The sequence below is a fragment of the Pleurodeles waltl genome, chromosome 7, assembly GCF_031143425.1.
Source record: "Pleurodeles waltl isolate 20211129_DDA chromosome 7, aPleWal1.hap1.20221129, whole genome shotgun sequence".
Lineage (NCBI taxonomy): Eukaryota > Metazoa > Chordata > Amphibia > Caudata > Salamandridae > Pleurodeles > Pleurodeles waltl.
In genome coordinates, this window is record NC_090446.1 from 760,059,830 (window position 1) to 760,076,630 (window position 16,801).

The window sequence follows — 16,801 nt, forward strand, 5'->3', positions numbered from 1 at the left end:
AAGCAGTGCTTTGTTGCTGGAAAACAAAACAAAATGGCCCTGAGGTACAGGAAGATTTCTCACTGTCTGACAGAACCATTAACGGTGATCCATGTTCAGTACTGCCATACTTTGCAAGCAAGTACCAGGTAGGAAAGTCTAGTGACAATTAACCCCCTAAATATGGAAGACAGCTTTCACTATGAGCTGGCCTCTCATGGGTGGAGGGGTCACTATTCCTAGTGGAGGCAGCTGAGGCTTTGCAAACCTAGCACTTTCCCCATTTCTAAATAGGGCAGGAGAAGTGCTGATGTATTATGCTCAAAAGCTACCAACCATTGCCTTAGCAATGCTCACTAGTTTCTCACAAAATGCTCAACACCAGGATTTTTTTTGCTTAAATTAAAATGTAATATTTATAAATCAAATAAATGCATGCATAATATATTACTATTTAATACACATTTACTTTGATGAGTTAATGTGCTGTTACAATGTATTTTATTTGTTCTAGGTTGTTGGTAAATATTTTGAAATATTTTTGTAAGAAAGTTTTTATTAATTGGGGTGGATGGTAATCCACCTCAAGAAACAAAGTAAGTAACCTGTTAGGTTCAGACAAAGGTTTCAGTAATTTAAACCTGAGCTCAACAATTGTTAGCTATGATACAAAGCAGACAGGCTAAACAATAAATTAAAAAAAAACAATAAATATCCCTCTCCGATTTATAACAATAGAGAAAAATGTAATAAAAATATGACACCAAAACGGCAAAAATGGACTAAGAGAAACTGTATATGTGAATTTTAAGATTTAAGAGCAAAAGTGGCAAGAAAAATTAAAACGCCAATAGAAAGTGTTGTTCTTTTGTCACTTTGACCTAGGGGTGGCTTCAGGTTGACCGCAATGGAGTGTGCTTCAGTTCACCAAGTGGGTTTGTCCTGGTCAAAAATGTTACCTTCTGACTTAGGGGCCAACTACGAGCTTGGTGGAAGGGTCACTGCCATGGAAATGGCGTGGTTCTCCCTTTCCATCAAATCGGTGGTCTGCCCACCCATTTACAAGTTAAGTAGGTGCACATAGGAAAGCCTGCTTTGGCACCGCTGTCACCACTAAGAAATACTGACCACAACAGCTGTGATTAAGGCCAAACCTTATGTCTGAGGGTGGACCGCCAGTTCCATCGCCAGTCTGATCACAATGCATGTTGCCGCTGACGTGACAGTGGCAGCCAAACCACCACACCTGAGCCTGTAGAAACAGAGGCATAAAAAGCAGAAACTCACCTTCACCCACCTGTACATGTACCCTGATGTCATGGAGCTGATAGTACCCATCCTGCCTCTGCTGCTGGACAACCACCACAACCCACACTGTCATGGGCACAACCGATGCTATGTCCTCATCTCACTCATTCACACTTGCTTTCCACTTCACAGATGCACAGACAGATGCAATATAAGGTCCAGTGTGGCCCTCGTACAAAAGAGTTGTGTGTCCCTGTCTGGAACAGTCAGCAATATTTGCACATAAGTCACTTCTCTGAGGCCATCTTTGGCCAGCTCACTGACACAGCACAGGGACATTTCCCCAATATCAAAAAAATGTGTGCCTCAATAAAGGACAAGGATAGTTATCTTTGTCCACAATACACCAACACAACAGCAGGTCCACACTAACATAACATCAAATAATCACTGTGATACCCTCAAACTTTGTACAGGCTATGTCCAGGAATGACAGACAACAAACCTAAGTAGAGATGTAGCATTGAAATCAAACACACCTTCTGTGCTATTGCATTACACAAGACCCTCACACATCGAGCACATCAAACAATCACATTTGGAAAATGCTATCCTAAACAATACACTTAGGAACAAATGCAAGCCCACCATGGAAATACCTCCTGCAGAGCAGGCCTGTTACCATTGGTGGGCCCCTTGAAAGTCTGGGTCCCTGGGCCACAGCCAACTTTGTCCATGCCCCAGAATGTCTTGGTGCACAGGGCCCCAGGCTCAAGGTATGGCAAGGACATACAATAGCAGCCCCAAGTGCCATATATGTGTGTGCTATGTAGAAGTACAAGATATTTGAACAACCACATGAGTAACTGGAATCCTCACATACAACTAAAGTAGGTGTAAACTACACACAAAACAACAGGCAAATGTCACAAAAGGTAGACAAAAAAACTATGGCAACCAAACACCCAACAGGGCTGGAGAAATAAATGGCTAACTTGCACACAGTCAATGCATATCCAACACACATCATAGGGAGAAGCACAAGCCAAATGAGGGTGACAATGCACAAGACCAGCTAAACATTTAACCATTTGAAATACCACACACAATAATGTCTGCGCCAATTTAGATCCATGCAACAGTGCTCCTTAACCTATGTAGGTCCCGTACTGGTCACAAAAATAAAATATAAAAACCTTGTCACATTGAAAACCATTAAGGTGGAAATAACGCACCTGCCGCCCCACACCCCAATGTCACAAAGCAGAGAAACTAGGTGGAGCAAATGCTCACCACCATGATGAATGCCTGCCCAGAAAAGCCCACCCCCAACACATTCCATCACAATATGTGCATGTACATAACAAAGTACACCATTAACATATGAGGAGCATAACCTGGCATAATGTGTAGACTCAATGACAGTGTGTCACATTAACAATATTAAAACATTTGAATGTTCACAGAAGTAGCTAGGGAAAAGTAAAATGAGGACCAAGGTGTCCAAGAGGAAAAAAACACTTTATATACATCAAAGAGTCTTATTTATATATCTTGTGCACGGTGCTGTGCCACAAATCTTGCCTCTTCAGATACTGCCAGGTAACCTCCTCATAAAAGGGCATCCATTGGGATGGGCCAGCACCTCTGGGACATTAGTTAGGTGAGGGACGTTTGGGTTTGGGGGATGAACTTAGCATGGGAAATGATGGGCTTAGAAGAGGAAGGGGTGGGTTGATGCTTAGGAGGGGGTCTGGGAAGTGGAAGGGGTGGGAAGTCTCTTGGAAGGGTAGCTGGGGAGCTGGAAGGGGTGGATGGGGGAAACCTAGAGGTGGGTTGGGAGGTGTGAGAGGTGGTCTGGGTGTGGGAGGGGTGGGATCCTTATTTGTAGTTGGGGTAGGATGTTTGTGAGGGGTCAGGGCACAGGAAAAGGATAGGTCCTCCACAGGGAACATACCATTGGGTTTAGGATGGGGTGTGGTTTTGGAAGGAGAGGGAATGACTGTGCTGCAAGTATGGTTGTGTCAACTAAAAGTGGGGAGCGTTGGGTGCCTGCTTGTGTGTGTCTGTGTTTTTTGGGTGTGTATGAGCTAATGTGGTGTCAGTGGTGCTTGCTGATGTGGAAGTGGTGGGAGTGGATGTGGTGATTGTTGCTGTCATGTTGTCTATGGGTGTTGTTGTGTGTGGTATATGAATGGATGTCACTGAGGGGGTGCATGTGGGTATGGTGTTGTCAGTACTGGATGTGGTGGTGGGTGTATGTCGTGTGAATGTGTACGTAGTGGCTGATATGCTATGTGTGGATGTGATGGGAAGTGGTGTATGTAATTGGATGTTGTGTTGTCTGTGGTGGGTGTGGATGTAATGCATGTGATAAAGTATTTGGTGGTGGTGTGTGTAGTGTCAGAATCTTTGGATACGTGCTTGGTTTTTGTCTTGTGTTTCTGCCTATGTGTGGATTCGCTGTTTGGATCTGTATGGGTGTGTGAGTAGAAATGTCGGGGGATAATGTATTAGCATGGGGATGGGGTGGGTGAGGGACAGTAGGGGGGTAAATGGAAGACTGCACAGAGGGAGGAGGTCAGAGCCTGAAAGGATCTCTGTATGCCAGACATAGCACTATGAATGCCTTTAAGGTAGGCTACCATCTGCTGCAGATGGCTATCTTGCCCCTGGATGGCATTCAGAATGACAGCCTGAACCACAGAGATAGACATAAGGAGGTCAAAAGCCTCTTCACTCTGTGCAGCGGGTATGATGGGGCAGGGGCTGAGGTGCCTTGAGGAAAGGAGATTGGCCTGCTCTTAGAAGAGTGGGCCAGGACAACTGGGTGGGGAGCTACAGGGAGGATGCTGATGGAACTGGTGGTGGCAGACAGGGATAAAGATGGTACTGATCCTGTGGGGTCTGCCACCACTCAGGAGTGTCCACTGGAGGAATACTCAGAAGATGACAAACTTGAGCTGATGTGCTCCGTGGCACTCCCCGCACCTTCACGGCCACTGGGTCTCATAGCTGGAACCACTGTGGCCAGAAGCTTCCCCAAAAATGTTGACACTGTCTCCTTCACATGCGCTGGATGTATCTGAAATGGCATAATCATAGGGGTTGATTGCATCTGCGTAAACACACCTGTCCATCAGATTCAAGCACAAAATATCACTGGAGGGCATGGACTACTGCATCTACTTGGCTCACTACATGTCACCCAACATTAGCAGGAGCACCTGCATGCAGATTTTTGATTATGAACACTCCCTCATCATCCATGGAGTCAGACAGTTACCAGCCTTCCATACTTTGGTCCTTATAGCATACACTGCTGAATCGATGGCACAGGGTATGATGCCTGTCCACACAGACCCCAGATTTCCCCTAATGCTCACTTTCCTGGAAAAACATTGTGATGTGATGATGAGCAAGTCATTCAGCAAGGTAGATGCAATAAGTGCTGCAACAGCGATCATGTCACATGGAAATGCACAGTTCACATTGATTACATTTTTTGGTGATACTTCTCCATATGACCTGTTTAAAGAAAGTACAATGAAAGCTGTACTGATTTAGCTTGACTACCTATCACAAGTAGCATAGGAAAGTTGGCTGGAGGCAATCATGACCTAGGCATTGGGATATGCCTACTAAAAATGCACACATCATGTTAGTCAATATTGCACCACGAACATCACCAATCAGGCTGGGAACTGGTGACAACACCATTTGCAGCATGCATTCCTAGATGCTCATACAACTTTTTTATATGTATTGTATGTCAGTGAATGACGATGACATGAAGAGGTGGGCAGACCTCAGTTTTTAATTGGATGGTACAACACTGCACCATTTGGGTCTTGAAACACCAATGGCGCTGTAAAAAAGTGCAGGCACTCACATCTGAAATGACCATTGTCACATATCACTTCCTGATGCATGTCACCAATCAATGAATTTACCTTCAAACAGTATTGGCAATGGAATGACTCCAGGGAAAGGTACACTATATAACATGTAGCCACTACTGCAGATGTCACCAGTGATGTTTGCATACCATACTCATGTCACTGGAAACTCTACTTACCAATGGGAAGTACAGGTCAGTTACTGCAGGTAAAGCACACTGTATGCTTTGGCATGCTTTGGCACATGTAATATGGGACCCAGAACATCAAACACAGTAGCGAGGGAACATTCCTCCTGACACAATGAAGGCAAGTGCTCTGTCTGGTGCAACCGTCTCCAAGAACAAACAACATGAGGTGATCATGGCCTTACTCAGCCATGTGTCTGCTCAAAAAAGACAATAGGCAGTGGATTGTTCTCTGCTGGCCTCTTGGCCATTAAAATATTAAGTAAAGGACATCATCGTGCACCTACTACAAGACCTACACAATCCAGAACTCCTCCTGTGCTTTGGACATGGCACACCCACAATGTTTTAGTGCAAATGGCTCCTTGAAAAAGAAAACAGTTTGTAAGGGATCATGGACAACTCTGGACAGTACTCACCCCCTTGAAGCCGCTGTTGGTCCCTCACCTCCCATCCAGCTCTGGATAGGCCACCGCCAGAATGCAGGGCATTAGGTAGGGTCAGCTACCGGCACATGCTCCGTCCCCTTTGGGAGGACTTCCCAGCTGGAGCTCTGTGATATTCCAGGTCCAGCGCCTAGGGTCTTCCCACCACTTCCTACAGTGGAGGATATGCTGACAATAGACCCTCCAGGGTCCACGCCTTCCAGGTGATGGCTTTTCATATTGTTTGCTTCTGCTGACCTGTTTGGACACAAGAGATTAAAAAGAAACGTATGTCAATGCAATGACTTGGCTATTGTTATTGGTTGTAACTCAATTTGCCTACAACTAGCACAAGCCAAAACCAACAATGAACACATAACATGTTTGCTTTTCACAGGTTGAACACTAACAAGACATGTAGATACACTTGTGGAGTCATCTGCTGCCCAACTTCATCCCTGATCATGTCCTACACTGACTAAGCCAACACAGTACCATCATGTTGTCCAGGGCCACATACATGTGCTATGCTGCCTGCCACAAAGAAAAATGATGCACCATGCTGAGTTTAATAGCAGCACACCTTTTGTGCTTTATTGTACAGACAAATTTAGAGCGAGGTTCATTGACTTGATACCACTGTCCATTCAGCTTGGAAGCATAGTACAGACTACATCCTAATTCTTATACACTTATGACAGCTCTCATCATAACCAGAGACAGCTTCCTCAATGCTGATGTGTGGAAATGTGGACAAGTTAACGTAATGTCATACTTCATCTGTTGGAGTGTGTGCCGTAGGTATCCACATTCCATAGTTGCCTTTGATATAGAAGGATGTTAACAAATTGTTGAGACATACTCAAAACCATTTGTGAAACAAATAATGTCTGCACTGGATCTGTGAAACATGGGCACTAGGCCTGTTTTGATAAATCAATATATCTGGTAATCGGAATACAGAACTGTAGGTGTAAGGAGCCTGCCAATATGAAATGTGACACATTGCTAATGTAGCTCGATGGAATGAGGCATTCGGTCAAACGGGTTACCTCTGTCACCATTCCAAATGTATGATCCTGTAAAACTAAACCTGGCTAATAATGTGTGTTCATATTATTTCAGTGCTCATCCAGGGTTCATAGATCTACAGGGACAATACTCTTGGCCTCAGTTGTAGTGCCATACAACCCCTAACCCAGCTTGGCCCATGGTAATGATTGGGCACAACTCAATCTCATGGCTTGCTAACTACTGGCAGAGCATACTAGTACAAAGTGAACCTCATATTTCATGCTTTTTAAAATGATGTTTTGCAACTTTAGGTAATTCCATATGTGTGCTCAAGGCTGTGTGGCACTCTGAAGGTGTCTGTGAGCTATTCCTAGTTCAAAGATCACATATTTTTTGAGAAATAACTACACTGAGTAATAGTTGGTAAATTGCCCCTACCTTACCTCATTCTCAAGAGGTTATTAGCAGATACATTCACAGTTCATGCAGTAATGGTCAGACGGTGTTTGCAGAGTTAGCGTGCTCTGAATGCCACATTACTCCCAGCTCCCAAGGAAAGCTATACATGCATTCATGGGTGAATACCCCACCAATGGAAGATAGGGCTTTCCACACTTCACACACCACAATGATGATGTTCAGTACACAATGGATAGTGCTACCCAATCTCAGACATCATTAGCCTATGAAAGGCCCACATTGCTGTAGGCCAGTAATAAGAACAAACATTAGGTGACAGACGCATAATGTTACCAGTGAGAAGGGACATTAAGGATTAAAAATGATTGACATATGTATGTGGGAGCGTTACCTGTCCCTCTGGTGAGCCATAGAGCTGGCCATACAGGTAGAGGACCTCGCTTGCCAGCATCTCTAACTCCTCAGCTGAGAAGGCACGGGCTCTCTCACCTGCTTGGGTGCACAAGATTGCTCCCAGTGGCCAGAAACAGCAGCTAAAATGGAAAAGGTCTTGATAGCAGCAGTGTCAGGAGGCAATTGAGCTTTTTTCAAAACCGCAGCGTACATGTACACGACATACATGGTCGTCAGTATTTGCGGACCCAGCTATTGTCCCGCGTAGGCCACAGTCAACAATATTAGCCTCTGGCTCTATCCGTCATGCACTCATCCACCTACTGCATGCTTGACATCTGCCAGCAGTGTCTCCTGCACAATGTCAAATATGTGGGATCACGCAGCCACCATTTCAGCGGTTGATAATACTGTAATGGAAACTGTTATCTGCTTCACCACCACTACAAATGAGGGGTTACATCTGTAACCCTGTAAATTACTTTTGACTAGGGTTTTAATTAACCCTTTCATGTGTCTGTCACATTAGCATGCATGTTGCCTTGATTAGCGTGATGCACTGTACACTGTCATTGATGGTATCCTCCCCATTCTCAAATATATGTAACATGTTTTTGGAAAATATACACCTGTGTTGTACGTTTTGTCCATCAATGGATAAACAACATGTCAGTGCAACAATGGGGATTGTTAATGGATATAGCACAATATACTATTTAGATGAAAATGTATTTTCGAAAAATTGAAAGTATTATGTACTGTCACATGATTTTTAACTTCCTATTCACATATGTTACTGTGGACATTGTGAGCAACCTTCTTATACTGTTTCCAATTCACAGCTATGTATGCTGTGAGAGGGAGAAGGTGACAGCCTCCTGTGTACAGCCCATTCCCAGATCTTCAGACAATGGTAGAAAGGGACATCATCCACAAGTTTTGAATGAATAGGCAAACCATACTGGACCTATGTGATCAGCTGGAGCCTGATCTCCTGCCACAAAACACAAATTCTACATGTTTGACACCAATAGTGAAAGTGATGGCAGTATTGCATTTCCTGGCAACAGGTTCCTTACATTACATCATGGCAATATGTGGTGGTATGTCACAATCAGTGTTTGTTGTGTGCTAAGCAATGTGCTTTCAGCACTGATGTGACACCTGGATAGCTACATCCGGTTCCTGAGGCATGGGGATTTAGCTAATGTGAAGGCTGTATTCTATGGAGTCGCAAGGATACCACATGTTGTGGGAGCCATTGATGGCACCCATATTGCCTTAGTACCACCACATTACAGGGAACAAGTTTACCGCAACAGGAAGCACTTCGATTCAATCAACGTGCAAGTTGTATGCTTGGTTGATCTGTCCATTTCCAGTGTCTGTGCCCACTTTCCTGGATCTTCCCATGATTCCTTTGTCATACAGAACAGCACCATACCCCATCTGATGTCACAACTACAGGAGAGGGCCTGGTTGATTTCTAAGTATGATATGAGCTAACTTTTGTGGCTGATGTGAGGTAGTATAAACAGGAACTGTGCAACTTATTGTTGCACCTTTGACGGTCTTCCATCTAGGAGACTCAGCCTATTCCAAACAGCCATAGTTATTGGCCCCGCTGAGGAATCCTCCAACACCAGGGGAAGTCTGCTTCAATGAGGCCCATGGAAGGACAAGGCAGCCAGTGGAGCGCCTTTTGGGCTCCTGAAGGCCAGATTCCTTGTCTGGACAAAACTGGAGGAGCCCTCCTCTACTCACCTAGGAAGATCTGTCAGATCATCGTGACCTGCTGAATGCTCTACAACCTAGCCTTATAACAGAACATACCTTATATGGTATAAGACCGAGAGCCTGAAGTGCCACTGGGTGAGGATCCTGGAATGTCAAATGATAATGAAAGTGGTGAGGAGGAAGGAGCTGACTTGCAGCAAGATCTCATCAGCAACTTCTCCTCATTAGTGTATTTGGTCAACTTGACATGACATGGACTGTGCTACCTACTGTTGTTGTGATGATGGAAGGAGTATGTTGAGGGGAAATATCATGGAGGACAAGCTCATGTTAATCCTGGTTGAAGGTGTTTGTTGAGCAAGGAATGACAGATGCTAAATAGTTTGGCAGTGCTTTGTTTTGCTCAATCAAATTGGAAATGACTGTGTTCTCAAGGATTTGTCTGTCTTAAATGTTTTACCTCAATGGGTTGTCAGCTAATTTTTGGGTCTATTCTGTTTCAGGTACCTTCACCATGGCATCATCATTTGGATATTTCAGAGTTGTGACTATACTGGGTATTTGGTGCTGTTTTGATGTACAATGTGGAGGATGGTATTCCTGTTGTATGACAGAGACAGACTTTGGATGTACAAATCCTGGAGCAGGACAGCTTACACTGTGATCTTTTGTAGGCAAGGTGTTAAACCATTGCATTTGTTCCTTGTCATGTGGTGGTCATAATGTAATGCGTGTGCCAACATGAGCTACAACAACAACAAGATGTTGTGTTGGAGCCCAAACATTATATTCTGCCTCAAGATTGGCTAAATCTTCATTCTGTGTAATGTGTTTATATCTGTTGCTGTCTCTTATCAGTGTAGGAGAAGGTGCATGTAGCACAGCACATAGATTTGTTGTAGACATTCCACAAGATACTGGAAATGTTCAATGGAACTGTCCTGTGCTCAGACAATGTGGCACTGCCATGTGCTTATCTATTGGGATCATTGATGACAAATGCCCTTTGTGGACTAAGTGATATGGCTCCGGCTGGTGGTAGAAGCCACTTAAAGTTTGCCTTTTCACAATGAAATGGTCAGATGTGTCCCCTCCTTCCATGTTGAGTTTGTCTGCACAATAAATCATGTCAACTGGTGCAGAACATTGTTGTCTAGTCTGAATTGCTATGTGTCTGACATGGGGCCTATTGATGTTGCAATGTACTTAAGCTAGTATAATGAAATACACATGTATGTATGTTTGGATGAGGCATGGTTGAGCTCCTGAGCTAAACCCTTGATATGTCTAACATATCCATACTTACACAAGTCCATATTTGTACCATTGTCAAGTTCACGTGGCAGTACATGCATACAATGCTAGATGAGTGAAAGACAACAGCAGAACATGAGTTAGTTGCACTGTTTAGTGAACAGGATAACTGAAACATTGGGTATAACAAAAAAAGTTAAGTAGTCAGTAATGGTGGATGAAACCATATTTGTAGTTGCCATAATCTTTAGAGTCCAAAGTCTTAAATTCTGCTGCTGTCAGAAAGGTATATGTGTCCAAAAATAGTTCACAAGGTGAATCTGTAACACATACTGGAGGAAATTAGGAACAAGGTTTCTTGGTGATGAAGGAATTGCCATCCTCACCTCCAGGTAACTTTCTGGGAAGGCCCCACTTTCCAGTTGGGAGGGGGGGATCCACAGCTGCAGGGAAAGGGGTGTCTGGTGGTGTGTCTTCCTCTGGCAGGACCTCTGTTCATGTGGCTCCGGCAGATGTAGACAGTCCTGATGGAGCTGGACCACAAGTAGAGATTGATGGAGCTGGGAAAGCTATGTGCAGATGGGTGTGGATGTCCATCAGCAACCCTATTTGTGAGCCCATGTTGGAGTTATGGTCCTCTGACTGATTGTGTATGTCCCTATGCAGCTGCTTTTTCTCCCCCAGTTTGGTGATTACCTGTCCCATCACGCCTACTGGTAGACTACCAAAACTTGGTCGATAGTGTCCAGGTATGAGTGTCCCCAGTGGCCTCATTCTGCCTGTCCACAATTATCCTCCCACATCTCCTCCTACCACAAGCCTGTGCCCTTGGCTCAGGGTGCCCACTCCTACTGGTTCCAGGCTCCTCTGTAACTGGGGTGGTGATTGTCACATCAGGATCCAGGTCTGGGGGGCACATGGTGGTGGTTACTGTGCTTGTACACAGATTGTGGTAGATGATGTTTGCTGATGTGTTGTGGCTAGGGCGGGAGGTGTTGTGGGCCCAGTGACACTCACAGTTGATGTCTGCCCAGGCAGACCAGATGGACCAACACCGACCTCCTCACCCAGATCACCAGGAGTGTTGTCATCCCTGACAACTTGGACCAGGGGTGGTATGGGTGTCTCCTCTATTTGCATGGGAGGCCCAGGTGTTCTGCCTAATAGACCTGTTGTGAGCTAGAGAACAATGTTATTCTTGGAAGTGTGTTGACTACGTCCTGATCTTTTGTGACAGAGTAAATACAAACCTAGGAGAAGAAAAAGGTAATTATTACTATTGTAATATATTTCATTGGTACTAAATTTGACTGTGAAGACATTTGAAGACATGAGAAGACTTTGGATGTCCTGGGATGTTTCCCTTTTGTATTGATGTCTGCACATGACATCTACCCAACATTCTAGTTGATAAAGTGGAGATTTCACATTTCTATCTCACCTTTTTAAAGGCCTAGCTGTGTACCGGACAGACAAGAGCACAACTTGTTTGCATATAACAAATTACTCATCATGTGGTAGGTCCTGTGACAATGGTTCACCTGTAATAAGTAAAGAACCAAGTTGACTTCATGCCTATCTAAACTTTGACCCCCACAATTGCTATGATCTCGGTCCTTCCATCAATTGTTTCAATTGGGGGGGAAGAACAACATGATGCAGAGTAGGCAGATATGTCTCTCAGTGGAACATTGTCTGTTGATTTTTTACTCCAAGTAAAGAGGACATCAGTTGTGATATTTCAGACAAGTGAGAATGTTCATAATCACATTTTGTAAATGTTTTGAGTTGCAAAAGCAGTAGTTGTAGCCATTTAATGTCTACTTGCCAGCACTTACAAAATGGTTAGTGTAACATTCCTGTTCACAAACTGCATTTGGGTATGGCCCTTCTGTTAGCAATTGACACATATGATAGCTCCTAAATAGAGAGTTTTTTGTGGGGCTACACTTACAGATTCTATTGCAACAAGTAGCTTTGGATGGTAATTGATACATGTCATCCCATCTGCAACAACACACATTTTCAATGATAAGGCAAGCTCCCTAAGTTACTTTGTGCTTTGCATCTTGGAAAACTAGTTGGTCCACAAATTTGCAGAAACTCGATTGGGGCAGGCAGGACATTGAGACTGAGTGACAGTTAGTGAGCTGTAACTTGCCAGAGTGGACTTCCCCAGGTAATCCTGCCAAGACTTCAGGATGCAGGATGGCCAAGAACCTATCCTACCTCTCCCTACTTTCCTCCTGTGTGTGCCAGGTGGTGCCTACTGCATTTGCCCTGTCTACTATTCTGAACCACATTTCCCTTTTCTGACTGAAAGGTTTTCCTTGGACTTGGGTTCCAAACAATTGTGGCTCTACTCTTATGATTTTATCCACCATGCCTCAAAAAAATGTGGGTTTTTGGGTGGTGGCATGTCCCCAGGATAGGGTGAAAATGCAACAATACAAGTGAATAATCTACACAAAAGGGTGATTAAAGAAGGGTGCTGGCAAGGTGTGTGGTGAGCAGTAACAGGGGTGGTACAGGTAGAAAAGGCCTGCTTTCTCTCATCAAGATACACTGTCAGAATGGCTGTGCTGCATTGGAGTGGCAAAGGATCATTGTCTGGAATGCAGTGTGTTTTATAGTGTGATTTTCAGGTGTTTTCACTTTACAGTTGGTCATCCAGTGTGTTGTATTTGTTTCAAAGAATTGTCCATTGTTCTGGTGCAATGCTGTGAGTGTACTGAGGTGGTTGACCACCGTCAGCAGTGACCAACAAGGGACCGTCAGTGCCACTCTGTTTTTCTAATCTGGTTGGCAGACAACATTGACTGACGGCGACGGAGTATGTACGGCCAACATTGCAGTCCACTGCTATGCTGGCGGGTCAACATCCTTCTCCGCGGTCAGGATGTCGGACTGCATGCATCATAATTGGGCATGCAGGAGTCCACCAACTCTGCAGTGTAGTTGGGACTGCCGCCACAGCAGACTGACAGACCAACCATCAAAGCCTGCAATATGGATCAGCAAGGTAAGGTTGCAGACTGTAGCTGGGAAAATCCTCTTGAGCTGGATAGCCATTGAACGGGGTTGTGCTGAAGCCGTTGTTTTTTGTGGCAAATGTTCAATCTTCTTGCGCAGGAAAGTCTTGTTGTTGATCACATACTTTTTTTTGCACCTTTACTTTGTTAAAATTTCTTCATTCAGGCTAAGGTCCTGAAATAGATTCGGCAGACGGGTTACTCTGTTACAACGGTGACAGATATCACATCCGCCAAAATATAAATTCCATAGGAAATAATGAGATTTGTATTTTGGTGGGCAGGAAACCTGTCACTGTTGTGACGGAGTAACCCATCCACCGAATTCTAAAGCAGGCCCTGAGTCTTTTTTTGGAGCTCAGAATGGTCCAGTTGGGGAAGGCTGCAGGCTGTATCTAAGAAGGTCACACAAAATCTAACAAGCTTGCTGTGTGGGTCCACTGCACTTATCGTTCAATCAGCAAAAACCTATGATTTGGACTGCTTCATTTTCATGCTCAGTGAAGACGTGCCTTGGGTGAATTGGGTAGGATTGGTCCTAGTTCTCTGGAGATCTCTAAATCCAACATTTTTCTAAGTCCCAATCTTTCTGAGGTTATTGGAGAAGTCCAGCTGGACACAGCCCTGGGTCTCAGGTCCTCAGGTACAGCACTTTGAGTTCAGAACTTACTTTAGAGGAGATCACCAGCAGATTTCAGTCCAGGTCCGGATGCAACGGGTCCAGTGGGGCCTTTAGGAAAAAGGCCTCTTCCATCTTGTTGTGTCCCACATAGAACATCAGCCAATGGACCCTAGGAGTGTATTTCTTTGTCCTGGATTCAAGTGATAGCAGATCCAGATCTTTATGTTCCTTCACAGGACTCAAGCAGCAGATGCAGTTCACCTTCCTCCACATGCCGAGAAGGTGTTCTCAGGAACTTGTGGAGAGCTCTACTTTCATACAGTTGTGTAGTCAGTGGCTGAAGGTGACTCTTGAACACTCCATAAGCAATGAGGAGAAGGTTCTCTGGGGCAACCATATCCATTTTTGTACCAAATCCTGTTTGCTTAACTGAAAGCACCAGAATGCACTATTCTAGGGGGTTTCTAAGATGGCACAGGTCTTCTGCATTTAGAGCAAGCTTGTGTGCCAGGCAGGAGTGTGTTTCGGAAAATGACTAGTACCCTCCTGAGATACACCAAACTGGCTCTCCCCATCCCACTTGTATGCAGCCAGGTTAGAAACCATGTGGCCTGGGGTGATGCAGTTTCCGTCTCCCGGGTCTCTGTTTACACTAAACTATGAGTGGGCAGGCCTCATCTCTCCCTCTTTCAAGTTAATGTAGTCCCCACATCCTCAGGAGTTGCCCTTCCTGAGCTGATGGGGTTCACATATCCCAAACCCAACCTATCCTGCCACCAGGCCTAACACCATTGCCCTGCACCGGAGCACTTTTCATACCGCATTAAGGTCAAACACTGACAGTGCAGCTGCTAGCAATCTAATGCAAATAAGCCTCCAAGAGAGTCTGGCAGGGAAAAGGTAACACTATGAAAGTTACTTTTCCTAAATATTTGTTCAAAATCTAACTTCATCATTGATTTGGACTTTTGATAATTTTTCAAAATAGTGGTTGAACCATTTCTCTGGCTTGTCCCTAACGTGATATGGCAAATTTAATATGTTAATTTATACTAGGTTTGTGCACTGGAACGCCAAAGCCTTCCACAGTAAAAATAACATTGGGGGCTTGTCACTATAAGGACCTGGCAGCATTAGATTTCTACATGCCCTGCTTTTAAATACCATTCACCCTACTGTGGGGCTATAAGACGTACATAGGAGTGACATTAATATTTGAGAAGAAGATATTTTCACTGTCAAAAGGATTATTTTGGCAGGCTGGCTTGCAGGTTTTAAAGTGCAGCAGTCAGACTATATTTGTAGGCCTGAAGCCATGTTTTCCTAGTCAAATTAGTAGATAGTACAATAAGTAGTGTGGTCCACTGGTGATGATTTAACTTTCCATGCCATGAATGTGGTTTCTGCACCACATGTTACAGCCTTACAGAAGTGTTAAATATGTGAATTAGGGCTCAGCAAATGTTTGAATGTTTTAAGGGTCAGAGCATATACACTGGTGAAATTTTAAATGTTCTAAGGGTCAGAACACGTACTCAGGGTGTAGAGTTTAAAAAAGAGGAATAAACCAGTAAAAAATGGGGTGAACATAAAACAGTCTCATTTTCTCGCAATGTTATATTTATTTTATATATCAAAATATTTTAAATTAAAAAAAATTGAAACTTTATTACATTTCCCTATGTTATCACTTAGAGACATCTCCAGTGTGTTGGTGGTGATCTCCACCAACAGGTAAAACAATATTTGTAGCAACTTTGACCTCATAAATTCTTTGGTAGGAGACTCTACTTCCTCATTTGAGCGGAATGAGATGTGTAAGTCCACACCACATGTTAATCTTCACTCAGAAATTATAAATAGCAGAAAAGTGTTACTCCTATGTGTAGGAGTATATCTACATGAGTGAATATTCACTTGCACCTTTACCTTTGTGAATTGGGCCCTACGTTAACAATAAAAAATAAGCAGGCTTTTATGATTCCTTCAGCTAGTTGAACTGTTGCTATCTGTTCCTTCTGTTACCAGTTCCTACCTCCCATAATGAGTAACATAGCCTATGCTGAGTAGCCCAAATTAGTGCACTGATAATCATGGTTTTTAGTCCAGTGGGTGCCTAAAACCTACCATGTAGGGTGCTGGCTGTTATTGGTTCAATCAGCAGTTCTGAAAATGTAGTAATCTCAAATGCACCAATTGTGCTCTGTCTCATGTCCATGACAACCCACATGTCACATATGCTCAGTCTTGCTGCAAATCCTCACTGCTCTTGAAAATGGTATGTGCCTTTTCAACCTACCATATCACCACAGAAGATTGCCACTATGAAGTGATCGAGAGCCTCACATATTTCAGTGACCTGGAGAGCTATGTTGATGAGAAGTTAGGGCCTGACCAGATCATTCGGGGTACAAAACTCTCAAATTCCCCATCACAATCTTCAGGCTGTGGTTAAACACAGCTTTAAGCACACCCTGCATTTGTAGGTAGAATGTGACCTTGATTGGTTCCTCAGCATCATATGTTGGTTCATAGCACTAGATGGCAGTGCTGGTGTGTCTGCCTTTTAACTACCCGTGGGCTTAACTTG